Source organism: Pangasianodon hypophthalmus, chromosome 21 (assembly GCF_027358585.1).
Source record: "Pangasianodon hypophthalmus isolate fPanHyp1 chromosome 21, fPanHyp1.pri, whole genome shotgun sequence".
Lineage (NCBI taxonomy): Eukaryota > Metazoa > Chordata > Actinopteri > Siluriformes > Pangasiidae > Pangasianodon > Pangasianodon hypophthalmus.
Genome location: NC_069730.1, coordinates 18,314,366 through 18,327,747, shown reverse-complemented (window position 1 = coordinate 18,327,747; position 13,382 = coordinate 18,314,366). Strand labels below are relative to the sequence as shown.

General features: G+C 39.5%; 1 protein-coding gene across 2 annotated transcripts in view; it reads left to right on the top strand.

The window, feature by feature from the left end:
* The first annotated feature begins 364 nt into the window (after positions 1–364).
* tnk2b (tyrosine kinase, non-receptor, 2b) overlaps positions 365–13,382 on the top strand; it is a 52,185-nt gene continuing 39,167 nt past the window's right edge. The window contains exons 1-2 of one of the 2 annotated variants that reach the window (XM_053227482.1): positions 365–431; positions 12,264–12,440. The gene's annotated coding sequence lies outside the window, so the exon portion shown is untranslated. Of the gene's footprint in view, positions 590–12,263; positions 12,441–13,382 lie in introns of both variants that reach the window. The other variant, XM_053227481.1, reaches the window with a different exon arrangement.

Here is a 13,382-nt window from a genome sequence, read left to right as displayed (position 1 = left end):
AAATAAAAATGCATAATAAACGCATAATTGTCAGATTAACAATCTTGCTAAATGGAGGATTTGACAAAATATGTCGCGTCCCCTTTAAGAGTGTAGTCATTCAGCAGGGTTGCCAGATAGGATCTAACTCATTTTTTTTTATTATATTTTGATTGACAAGGAAAAAAAGTGTTTTACATTTTTGTTGTTGCTTTTAAAATAATATATATCTTAACATTAAAGCTTAATTTATAGCTTTATGGCTTAGCACACATTTGAAATGAAATAAGCTATTTTATATGGGTTTTCGTGAGTGTGTTTTACAAACACCGTGATTGGGGATTTATAGAATCTGGCAACCCAGTTGCCAATAGAAGCATATGCTCACGGAGAAAAAGGAGAGAGAGAGAGAGGGTGAGAGAGAGTAGGAATGGAGCAATGCGGCTGATAAGGTGAGTTTAATGGGGAAAACGGCAAAGAAATAAATGAACACCGCGTTATATAGCAACTACAAAAGTTACAAACTTAGTTTCAGTTTGAATTGAAATAAGCATAAAGGAGAAAAGTGGAAAAGTTGCTGTGAGAAACGCCGCCGTGGATGAACTGACAGGTAGGAATCAGTGCTCATGTCTCGACATTCACCTGGTTTGTTGTTGTTTTGAATTAAAAACACCTTTTATCTATTATAACTACATTATAAGCGCAGGAATAGAAACAAAAAGTTCTTTTGTAAGTAAAAATGTTGCTTAGGTTAACAGGTTCCGTCCTGTCAACTCAGCCCCGCAAACGCTCGCGGCTCCGTTTCCAACCGCGTGCTGAAGTACTAAATAGTACGTCAGAATATCAGTGGAGTATCTAGACCTAGTGGACTAGTGAAGTAGTTCGCGGTTTAGGACGTGGCCTCAGTTTCACCTGCGCGTGCGACGGGAAATGGCGCGAAATCTCAGACAGGAATGAGTTTGTAGCAAGGCGAGAGGTTTTTTAAAGAATGATTTTAAAGTCAAATCTGTATAAAAGTCAGAATTTCACACAGAAATGTATACACAAGAAACCCCTAAAGTACTAGAGACCTGTTATTGCCAGTGGATGTGTTCCAAATACATTTCAGTCCCTATATAAATGCACTTTACACCTTACACACAGCTGATACTCTTAAATAAGCCTTTAACCTAACTGTTAAAGTAAAACTTCACTCTCAGACATATTAAATATATTTCTATAGCAATATTAGTGATGTATTTAATGATTTAGGTTCAAATTTGTTGGTTAGCACTGTATTTTTGTTATTCCTGTGAGAAGTTAGCAGTTGTGCCGTGCTGACGTCACAAGGGGACATTGTTATTGTATGTACAATGGCGTTCAATAGGTGCAAATAATTTCGACAACCTCAGACATAAGGGACAGCTGTCAGATTTCGCTCTTAGCACCTAACGACAAACGAGCAAGAGCTTCTTCTGTCAAGAATCAGTTTTCAGCAACGTTTGATACCATGTTAATGAGAAATCGTAAACAACATGGAGAGATGCTGGAGCGAAAGATGGACTCAGAGACTCCCAAAATGCAATGCAGCTATGGGATGCAGTTGCTCCGAGTTAGGGCAGAGACTCGACTCTGGTAGTTAGTGATCAACGAGATAATGAGTGTTGACGGCAGTATGGGCGCTGTGACGAATTTCTATTTTGAAATAGCAAGAATCTCGCGTCTCCAGTAGCACTGTTTACATTCAGCAGTATAGCGAGACAGCAACATCTAACATTTGTTGTTTTCAATCTTACAATAAAGTCATAGTGTTGGGCTAACATTAGCTTGGGGGTTTCATTTCATTCATAGGTATTTTATTACCTTCATGGTAGTTTATGTATGAAGAAGCATACAGTCTGATGCCTTTCTCCAGCCTACTAAAAGGAGCTTTGCAAGTGTTCTTACATTCATGCTGAACATTGCTGATGTTTATTTTCAGGAGCTCCTGCAGTCACCAGGTGTAAAATAGCGCCACTGGCATTATAGTGGACAAGCTGGAAGCAGAAGTGCCGTCTTGGTTATAAGGCGAAAGTGTTTGTGCAAGTAGCCCATTAGCATGAAAGTTGAAGCTTTGGAAGATGATGTTTGAGCAGAGTGTACAGCTGAGGAGGTGAGAGGGCTGGACAGACAAAAGGACTAAAGCGCCGCTGCATCGCTCTATTTAAGTAGAGATGAAGTGAGAGCTAAATCCTACTGCACCACTATCAGCAGGTAGAATGGCATTGTGGGTAACGTAGGTAACTGTTAACACGAGGTGAAAATACGGCAACATTTTTGGGGAAAGAAATTTAAACTAGAAAAATCGACTCATCTTTGGGCTTTAGTATTGTAGGTAACAGGCTATGTAGAGCGAAGAAGTTTATATCTGTATGCTGAACAGAGGAACCTTAATTTTAAAAAAAAATAGTATTTCTGTTAGTTTCCAGAATGTTTTTGCTAAATGATCTGACCATGCAGTTGTTTATGGAATGCTTGTCTTGTGAACAGAATTATGGGATTGCTAGAAGTGATGTCAGAAAGATGAAAAGGTTGAGGATGAGGCTTAAATTAGAGCAGTGGTTCTCAAACGTTTTGTAGCCAGGGATCCCTTTAACTGTAAAATAAATTCCATGGACCCCCTCAGTATGCATTTATTTTACGAACAGTTTAAACATTTTTCGAATAATATTTTTTTGGAGCCATAGAGCTTTCTATTCCTAAACTTTCCACTGATAGAATATATTAGGCCTGAGTTGTGTTTTGGTGCTTGGACCCCTAAATATAATAACTTTGATAATGTGGGTTGTGATTTTCTCCACTGTATTAAAAAAAAAAAAAGCGGGACCCCTGGGGGTCCGAAGACCCCACTTTGAGACCCACTGAATTAGATTACTTGGATATATCCAGAGCTTTTATAACTCACCTGTTACTCACTATATTTCCATTTACGCCTTTACTGTATTGTAAGGTTGCTTCAGATGCAGGAGGTTTGAGGGTCTCCTTCAGGTAAACTCTGTTACTCTAGGCTGTAATTTGCTTTCCTAATACCTGGTATAAAAAGTGTCAACATTACCAGTCTGCGCTTGTGCTCTGACAGGACAGCATGACTCACGTCTGGCCTGAAGGTAGGGCTGAATAGTGTATGAGATTAAATGTACCTGAAGCACGGAGGTGAAGTTAGCTTAAATGCCCTCTCATAGATATATCTGGCGAGTTAACACCGTGTTAGGACGAGGCCTTGCCTGCCATGTCTCTGTGCGTAGGAGGAGCTGTTGTTGAGTTATTGTTGCCCCGAGGCTTCGTATCTCGGCCGAGGTACGGGCCGATAAGCAGCCCGTCGTGTAACGACACGTCTCTCGGATGAAGCCGAAGCACACTGACCCTCTGCTGCTCAGGTACGCACACCTGGATGGATGGAGCGTCGTTTCGTGTAGTGCTCAGTCAACTAGCTGTGGCTCTGGTTATCTGTCTTCTAAGGTCTCCTTTCGGAAAGCAGCTTCACACACAATCGCAAACTACGATTATCCGATTAAAAATTTAAAAACAGCGCAAGCACCTATCTTACTGGAGGTGGGTGATATGTAAGGAATACAACACTTGGGGAAGTGCTCTAGTGTATTATTCCTCTTATAACAAGAACAATTTGCCAATAATTACAATTTTATATCAATTATAAAATGAAGCATCATATTCTTTATCCATGTATAGTTGTGGAACATCTGCAAAATAAGTTCACTTGCATTATAGCAGCTATAAACAGTCGTTCCCTCACCTGCGTCTCTTTCTTTAAGTTAATAAGACAAAAAACGCAGCTTGTCGTGTTACTGAGAAACAGCACAACGTTACAGCTTTACCTCTGACTGTTACAAAGTGCTGACACTGGAGACTCCTTCCATAAATGTTAAATAATTCAAAAACTCATCAAAAAAATCCAATTTATAAGCTATATGAACAGTTTCACTTGTGTTTTAATCCAGTGGATTTTTGAGATAGTATATAAAAAGAAGTGTACAAATGTTGTCACGTTGTGAAAGCTGCATAATAACCGAAAGTAGCTGATTGGAAGTTTTTGTTTGTTTTTTTCTGATACTGAGACTGAAACCTTGAGTATCAGCCAATACTGATACCCATTCAATATGTTTTTCTTTAAAAACTACAAAATTTTACTTTTTTTTTTTTTTTTTAATTGCAGAAAAAAAATACATAGCTAAAAACACGACTTACACCAAACCATGGCTTTCACACACATCAGTTACACTGCAAATATAATAACTATAATAAAGTACAAATATAAACAAAAATTCAATCAAGTGTCTTTATGTGTAAACTTTTCCAGTTCCAAAAAAACTTCCAAATCCAGTTCCCATATTTTTTACAGGATCGGAACAAATTCTGTTTTTTTTTTCACCAATATCTGTGATACCATTTTTATGCCCTGACAGAGATCCTGGCTAAGTTTTGTGATTAACTGCTGTCTGGATGTTCTTATAGTTATTTTATGTGTGCTATATGGAACAAATACACCATTAATTAAAGTTGGTTTGGTATGACAATTCACTTCATTCAGGAAAACGTTTATATCCCACAAGAAGTTACATATAAAACGATTGTGAACTACGATTGATAAGCTTCACTTTCAGTAAACCACATCTATAATGGGCTCGGTGTCAGAACCTCACTCTCTGCGTTTGGTGTGCTGAATGATGAATGATGTAGCCTTGAGCCAGACTCTACTGATCTCTTTCACCAAGTTCTAACTAGCAAATAAGCTCCTGATGAGGGATAATGAACAAAAACACATGCTTGTGTATGACTGATAAGGAAAATGACAAGATGGTGAGAAAATCCTCCTTTGAAAAAAAAAAAAATAAACGAAACAGGTCCATCATCGTCCTTCTTTCTGCCTCAGCGACTGATGGAAGGCATTTAGAAAAGTCCATTTCAGAGCATTAGCTTTTATTGCTCGTGGATGCGTGCAGAAATGCTGGTGCAGTTCGATAGCTTATCATTTGATTGAGAGCAGTGATGATGAAAATAGAAAATTTTCCGTGTTTGTATAACGTGGGATTGCTCCAGGGAATCTCCGGCTTATTGTTAAATGATGGACTATGATGTCATTGTATAGCGATTTGGCAAGCCCTAGATGTTTACCCATGGTGGAGACGTCGATAGAGGTAATGTAACGTAGAGAAGAAAAATATTTTTTTTTAAAATTATGTTTAGAGTAGCACTGCTGGAAAATAAGTGCGACTTAGAGCTGATTTACGGCGGATAGGGATTATCCGCATTACAGTGTAGGTGTAAATTTAAAAGATTTTAATATAATTAGGGCTGGGTTATGTGACAGTATCGATGTCGTGATACATTGTGTCACAATACATTTTTCTGAGATATTGTGATATCCTTTTATTACATGTTTTGTTTTTGGAAAAAAAAATTACAAACTGACTGGAAACATCTAACGTGATGTTAACATTTTACGGCTTGTAAATTGTGAAATGTTAACATTTTTACAGATTTAGTCTTCTCCTTTTCAGTGTTACAAGGGTGAAATGAAAACCTTATACATGATTTAGAATATAATCAAATTTTTTTTCTAGATGAAGCTGAACACTCGTTAAGCGCTGAACGATGATATGATATTTTTGTTATATCGCTCACCCCTAAATACAGTCATTGCTTAAACCACTACAGGGGGTCTGATCTGTTTGACAACTAAACCATCTTTGAATCCATCATCACATCATAATGCAAGAAGTTAGCTTGGAGGAAAGACGAGGGCAAGAATGAATAAAGTGGCAGGCCACAAGGTTTTATTACTATTATGACAGACTCGACGAAATACTAAAGTACTCATTGAAGAAGAGATGAGCAGCGATCAACGAAAGCCATATCAATGATTATACAGTTCACATTTTTGAAAAATCTGTGTAGTATTAGTCTTAGATTATGTCGATCGTCTGCGTACAAGTCCCCATGTAAGATGTTACCATAGAAACCTTTTTTTTTTTTTTTGATGTAGTCGAACGCAGCACATGTTACAGAAATCTTGTTTTTGATCATTAATGACAGTATCTAGTTGTGTTTTCTTGTGGTAATGTAACAGGCTAATTGTGTTAAAGTTAGCATTAGCTGTGGTGATCTCGTACTACGTGATGAAAGGCGTTAGTGTACACCGACTCCACATGACTCAGCAGCCATTCATCGTGCCATGTGAGTAATGTTTGGACACTAATCTCTTAAAAGCTGCGTATTTTCCCTCTCCTATAGCACTCGGCTCAGATAAACAATAGAGAGCCACATCTGTGATCTACTGCCTTTTATTCATCATACTGCAGGACATGTGTTCACTACGTGTGTGTACTTTTGGGATGTGGATTCATGACAGACGTATTTATCCACGTTTATCAACTTGTATTATTAAGCAACTCCTCCCAGTTCACACACCTCGCCTGGCTCCAGTCCTGAGGTTTCCCGTGATTTAGAATTAATTACTCCTACTTTTGCATTCGTGACTAATCAACTTTCATAAGCTGCATGTGCACGTGAAATCTATATCATTATGGCAAGAAAATGTTCGGATATTGTCATAACATTCATGCGTAGTTCATTTCTAAAGTAATTTCTTAATTAACTTTCCATTTTTTACTTAGATCTCAAATATCGGAGAAAGTTTTAGTCAGCATGTTGCATACACTGCAACCCAGAATCCTTTATTTATTTATTTATTTAAATGTAGCTGGATTTTTAGCACTTTGTTACAGTTGTTCATGGTACAGCTGGGCGCTATGACGATATAATATCGATATTTTGATAAATTATCACAATACACTTCTAAGATATCGCAATATCTTTTCATAGTATTTACATTTATTGATAATTACAAAGTGAATGGAATTTGAAAAAAGCTGATTTAATGTTTTTTGTTTTTTATTTTTTTACTTTTTAATATTGTTAAGAAAAATTGCATGTTTTTTTCTTAAGCATCCTCCTTTTCAATGTTAAATAATTTATTTTTGTAGAAGTTAAATAAAAAGTATCATCAAACCCATGGTGGAAAGAGTATAAGACACACTGACTAGAAAAAGAAAAAAAAAAAAGTAATTCTCTTGAGTAAAAGTAAAATTAATGGTCGAGATCGTAGCCGTCCGTGCATCTTTGCTACCCTGTAATTTTTTAAAAATTTGATTTTCTTCTTAAGAACTCAAAAGTAAAAGTATGTTATACTCTGAAGCTATACTCTGTACTCAAGTACTGTTACCGGAGAGCATGTTACTTTCCAGCTGTGCATCACAGATTTTTTGTATTGCTGGCAGTTAGTTAGCAAACCTATGTATTGTGATACAAATCATGTATCACAGAAAGGTCTTCGAGGCTCATACTGTGATTTTTTTTTTTATTTTATTTTTTTGTCCGTCTGAATCGAGAGCTGACCTTTTTTGTGTTGAGAATTTATCTTCTTCCTCACGTCTGGAGTATCTCAGGGTTTCATTTTAAGCCCGATTCTTTCATCACTGTCTCATCACTATGCTCCTGTTTTCTTTTGTTCCTGTCATACTAAAATCCTAAAACTTCTGGGTGTTCATTACGAGACCTCAGAGCTATTGTTAAAATATCCCTTTACTTACCAGCCTGGAGACAGTTGACATGCTCATGTCACTTCCTGTCTTGGCTTTTGTATCGCAGTGTACGTGGGTGTTTTGTCATTTTTCAGCTAGTTTAAAATGCAGATAGACTCGTGACTGCATGTAGGCATGAGGTGACCACTAGCCTCTTTCTACAGCCATCCATTTTAAATTTGATTTGATTTTGAAGGTCTGACTTTAAAGTCCTTGCTTTTGGCCAATCCACATTATTAGATCGAGTTGTAGGGTGTTCTGACGTTCTCCGGTGTCTGTCCTGAGGCTGTGTAATTGTGTATTGTTTATTGTGTTTTAGCTCCTCCCACTCTCACCTTTATTCTTTTGAAAGGAGTCCATAAATAGTCTGCAGCAATATCTAGTGAGGTCTTGTGTTTAAAGGAAAACTCCACCCAGAAACACATTAAATATGGAATATTTGTGATGGGTTTAGTGACTTTTGGTCGAAGAAGTAGGGGAGACGTTGGTGCCAATGCTGGACTCAAAGTCCCAGAATGCAGTGCAGCTGCAGAGTTACAGCAGAGACGTGGATCGAGATGATGAGTACAACAGCATCGATGATGGTATTATCATGAAAGGTGAAGCTGTGGAAGTTTGAGCAGAGTGTACAGATGTGGCGATGAGAGTCGGACTGACTAAAGGACTAAAGCGCCGCCGCATCTCTCGCATCTCAGGAAGAGATGAATCGAGTACTAAATCCTACTGTGCCACTGCTCCACTATCAGCAGGTAGAGTGGCTAATGTTAGCCAAAGTGAACGTAGACATGTTGATGAAAGAAGTTTAAACTAAAATAGTTAACTCTGAAACTCATCACAGAGGAGTGCAATTGATTATAAAGATTATTATGCAGGTTGTTCAGGGTGGATTTTTCCTTTAATTGTCCATCGGCTCCTTTTATTTAATTTCCAGTAAATAATAAACCCTCTAGGCTTGAGCTCTGCCTTCAGCGCCTCTAGACTTTTTCAGATCCCTTGACCTCATTACAAAACGCTTGTTTTTTTGGCCTGGAAGTTGGTCAACTGTCATCCGCTCCCACAGTGAAGCCTTCAGCCCGTTCCTCGGAGGAAACACAGCACTTATGCGTGACGGGACAAAAGTGCTCTTTGTGTGGTGGACGGCAGAAGGGGCGGAGTCTCCCTTTTTTCCCCCCTCCAGGTGGGCGTACAGTGGAGGAGTGAATCAGGCCGGCGCCAAGAGAAATTCTCAAAAGTCCTGATGATTGGTGGCTCTTTAGAGACTCCGCCCACTGACCGGTCTCGAGAGGCAGCTCTTCCAAAGCTATTAACGTTATGCAGTTCTGGCATAAAAAAAAAAAAACCAAACGTTTTTCCAGGTGCGACATGCCCCTTATTTCACAAGGATTATTAAAACAGGGTGAAAACTGGGGACACGTTCCAGTCATTGTAAAGGCAAAGAGTGGTTCTCTTAACAAAATTGTTTTAAAAAAGTTCTAGCAATTTCTCAAACCAGTGTGTTGATTGCCTATTTCTGGACTTTTTAATGCTGTACTCAAACAACGTGAAACTGGAACTAGATAATAAGAAATTAATATAATAATAATAATAATAATAATAATAATGATAATAGTAATAATAATACAGACATAGCTCTTTTCAAAAACTGATGTTAATGAGGGATACAGTGCTGTATAAGAGCAATATGACCATTTCATACAGACCTGAATGGCATTAAGGAAATATATATACACTAAGAAAATCAGCATTTATGAAACCGATTTGACTTAGTCAAAAATTTACACACAACTTACACAAGACTAATGAATGAGGCCCAGTATCTTTTAATACAAATGTGTAATGATTTAGACATGCAGTTAGAATGGCTAACTATTCTTTTCAAGCATTTGTCATCAAGTCCTGAAAACCTGAAGCACAGTGAACAACACTACTGCTGTTAGGACATGATGTCATATGATGTCATTTATGAGTTTGCTCAGCTGATGTAGAGGAAACTGTGTGGTCATTCAGGCAGGTGTGTGTGTGTGTGTGTGTGTGTATGGGGGAATGGTCTGGTTTGAGTGTATTCATGCTGACTAATCTCAGTATATCAGCGGTTCTGTTTAACCTGTACACTAAGAAGAGCGTAATTCAGCCGCTTCAGTAAATACGCCATTGTTCCGGAGTGGGAGACGGAGGAGGTTTGATGAATAACAGGGAAACTGTGTGTTAAAGAAACACTGCTCAGCTTTATATTTCCAGAGAAATGGCGGAGGAGGGATGAATAGACACAGTGTGGACCTGAAGTCTGACATCATCAAATAAGCAAATGGGAATTTACATATCAGGAGCTCTTACCGTACACCAAGTCAAATAAAAAACCCTGTAACACATCCATGAAACACTGATTGTTGTGAGAGACTGCAGAGTTGTAAAGACTGCATTGGTTTCAATATTTATATTCCTTTTATTTTTACAGGTGATCTCATTGAGGTCTAGGCCCATTGCACATACAAAGACCACGCCTCCTTTCGATATTTATGAACAGTGTACTAGGCAGAAGTTGGGAGGTGATTGAATCTGAATGGATCTGGACATCTCTGTTCCAGTAAAAGGAGGCGTGGCCTCTATACCTGCTATTCTAAGCAAAGGAGGTGTGGCCTGTGAATTCCAGTGAAGGAGGTGTGGCCTCTGTACCTGTCGCTAGTGCTGGGCGATTTTCACGATTAATTTGGTTAATTAAAATTTACAGTTTAACGTGATTTTCAAAATGTTCTAATCGAGACGACGTTTAAATATACAGTCAGGTCCAATTTTTGTAATTTTCCTAATTTTACACCACCACAATGGATTTTAAATGAAACATTCAAGATGTGATTGAAGTGTAGAGTTTCAGCTTTAATTCAAGGGGTTTAACAAAAATATTGCATTAACTGTTTAGGAATTACAGCCAATTTTTTTTTTCTACAGAGTCCTTCCATTTTCACAGGCTCAAAAGTAATTGGACAATTGATTGATAAGCAGTTTCATGGCCAGGTGTGGTCTGTTTCCTCGTTATGTCATGAAAAACTAAGGAGATAAAAGGTCTGGAGTTGATTCCAAGCATTGAATTTGCTTTCGGTAGCATGGGAACTCTCTCTGTGTGGTCCAAAGAGGTGGTGATGCAAGTGAAGGAGGCCATCATTACGCTGAAAAAACAAAACTGACCAATTAGAGAGATAGCAGAAACTTTAAGAGTGGCCAAATCAACAATTTGTTACATTTTTAAAAAGAAGGAATGCACTGGTGAGCTCAACAACACCAAAAGGCCTGGAAGACCATGGAAGACAACTAAAGTGGATGATCGCAGAATTCTTCCCTTGGTGAAGAAAAACCCCTTCACAACATCTAGCCAGCTCCATCTATAGCAAATAGTGCAAACAATTGTTTTTCTTTTAAATATTCTTTATTTAAAAGAACCATTGTTTGCACTATTTGCTCCAGATGGTGCTGTTACTATTTTTGCACATCTACAGATTTCATCTACAAAGTTCATTCTAATAAATAAAAAACTTCATAAATCAGTGGTGTAATTTTTCAGTTGCATTTTGTAAGAACAAAAAAATTGAAATTGTAATCGAGACTCGTTCATGAAGTTGAAAAAAATGTTTTTTTCATATTGTCCAGCCCTACCCTGTCGGTCCCACTAAAAGAAGGTGTGGCCTCTTTACCTGCCAGTCCTACTAAAAGGAAGTGTGGCCTCTGTATCTGTCAGTCCTAGTAAGAAGAGGTGTGGCTTCTGTACCTGCCTATCCTGCTGAAAGGTGGTGTGGCTTCTGTGTATCAATCCCCTACAAGGAGGCGTGGCCTTTGTACCCAATAGTCCGAATAAGCGGAGGTGTGTCTTCTGTACCCGTCAGTCCCAGTAAAAGGAGGTGTAGCCTCTGTACCCGTCAGTCCCAGTAAAAGGAGGTGTAGCCTCTGTACCCGTCAGTCCCAGTAAAAGGGGGCGTAGCCTCTGTACCTGCCAGTCCTAGTAAAAGGGGGTGTAGCTTCTGTACCTGCCAGTCCTAGTAAAAGGGGTGTGGTCTCTGTACCCGTCAGTCCCAGTAAAAGGGGGCGTAGCCTCTGTACCTGCCAGTCCTAGTAAAAGGGGTGTGGTCTCTGTACCTGCCAGTCCTAGTAAAAGGAGGTGTAGCCTCTGTACCCGTCAGTCCCAGTAAAAGGGGGCGTAGCCTCTGTACCTGCCAGTCCTAGTAAAAGGGGTGTGGTCTCTGTACCTGGCAGTCCTAGTAAAAGGGGGCGTAGCCTCTGTACCTGCCAGTCTTAGTAAAAGGGGGTGTGGTTTCTGTACCTGCCAGTCCTAGTGAAAGGGGGCATGACCTTTGTACCTGCCAGTCCTAGTAAAAGTAGCTGTGGCCTTTGTAACTGTCAGTTCCAGTAAAGGACACCTCATCATTGCATCATCATAAGCACATGTATTAAGATTATACAGTATTGATTGGTTGGCTGCTTTAAATGTATTTTTAATACGTTGGATCTGGTTTGGTAAATTACCGGGAACAGTGAGAATAAACTGTTAATGTTCAAAAATAGAGAATAAACTATAAATGTTGAAAAATAGAAGCCAGCAATTTTTCTTTATGTGAAATAGGCAGTTTCACGCCTTAACCGTGTGTGTTTGTGTGTGTGTGTGTTTCTGTGTTTTAGATCTTGCTGTGATGGAAGCACTCACAGATCGAAACTCTTTGCCGTGACCGATGTATTAAACCATGGACTGGACTGACGGCGAACCCGAGCACGTGTGAACTCTGCACGCACACACACACACACTCCCGCAGTGTGCCCAGTGACAGAAGTGATCAGGAGCTACACGGCACATAGTTGGTAAGAACACACTGTTTGGTTGTGATCATGTGTGTGTCCATCACCTCAGTAAAATTCTGGACCGTAATCACACGTAGCTCTGTGGTGGCATTGTGTTGTAGTAATGCAAATGACTGCTCAGCTTGTGTTACGCTTTTAGTTCAGGATGTGCATACGTGTAAGTGTGTGTGTTTGAACGTGCTCCTTTATTCAGGTATGCCTGACGCGCTCATGCCACATAGTTCTCTTGCTTCGCGTTGTCCATCATTAGTCGTGCGGCGTCGCTGTTCGGAGGCTTAAATGCAGAGTGAGTGCGCTGCGTATCTCATTCCTGTTATGCCTGGAGTGCCGTTATTCGAGCCTCCATGCCTCTTGCCGACTTTACCTCTGTCTGCAGCCTTGATCTGCACTTCCGCACCCTTTCAGCCATTTGCACAGCTCCTCTTTCCTCTGCGATGAAAACTTCTACCGTCGACTCCGAGTCCGTCTCTAGGGAGGGGAACCGTTGTGTCTGGGGGCATGTGTGTAGCTGCCCAGACGCTGTAGTCTAACAAACAGGAAACACACATGAGAGAGAATTTCTATGGAAATGCTTCATAAGGCTTGCACAGTGATCTTTATTAAAACTGAGGTAAGTTGTCACGAATGTGTGTGTGTGTGTGTGTGTGTGTGTGTGTGTGTGTGCATGCATGCATGCACCAGAGGAAGTGGTGTAAGCGAGAGCCAACAGGTGTGTGCTCTTGAAAACATGCTGTGCCAGCATTCAGGACGGAAATGATCTAACTCGCTCTCTATAATTAGAGCTGAGCATTTAAAAAGGCTTGATTGCTGCCTCCCAGAAATTTTTATCTTCTGAGGGAAAAGTTTAGACACACCAGACTGAAGTGTGTCATTATGCGTGTGTGTTTACGGTTTATTTTCAAGGATCATTTATCCATCACGAAAGCAACGTTTCCATCAATT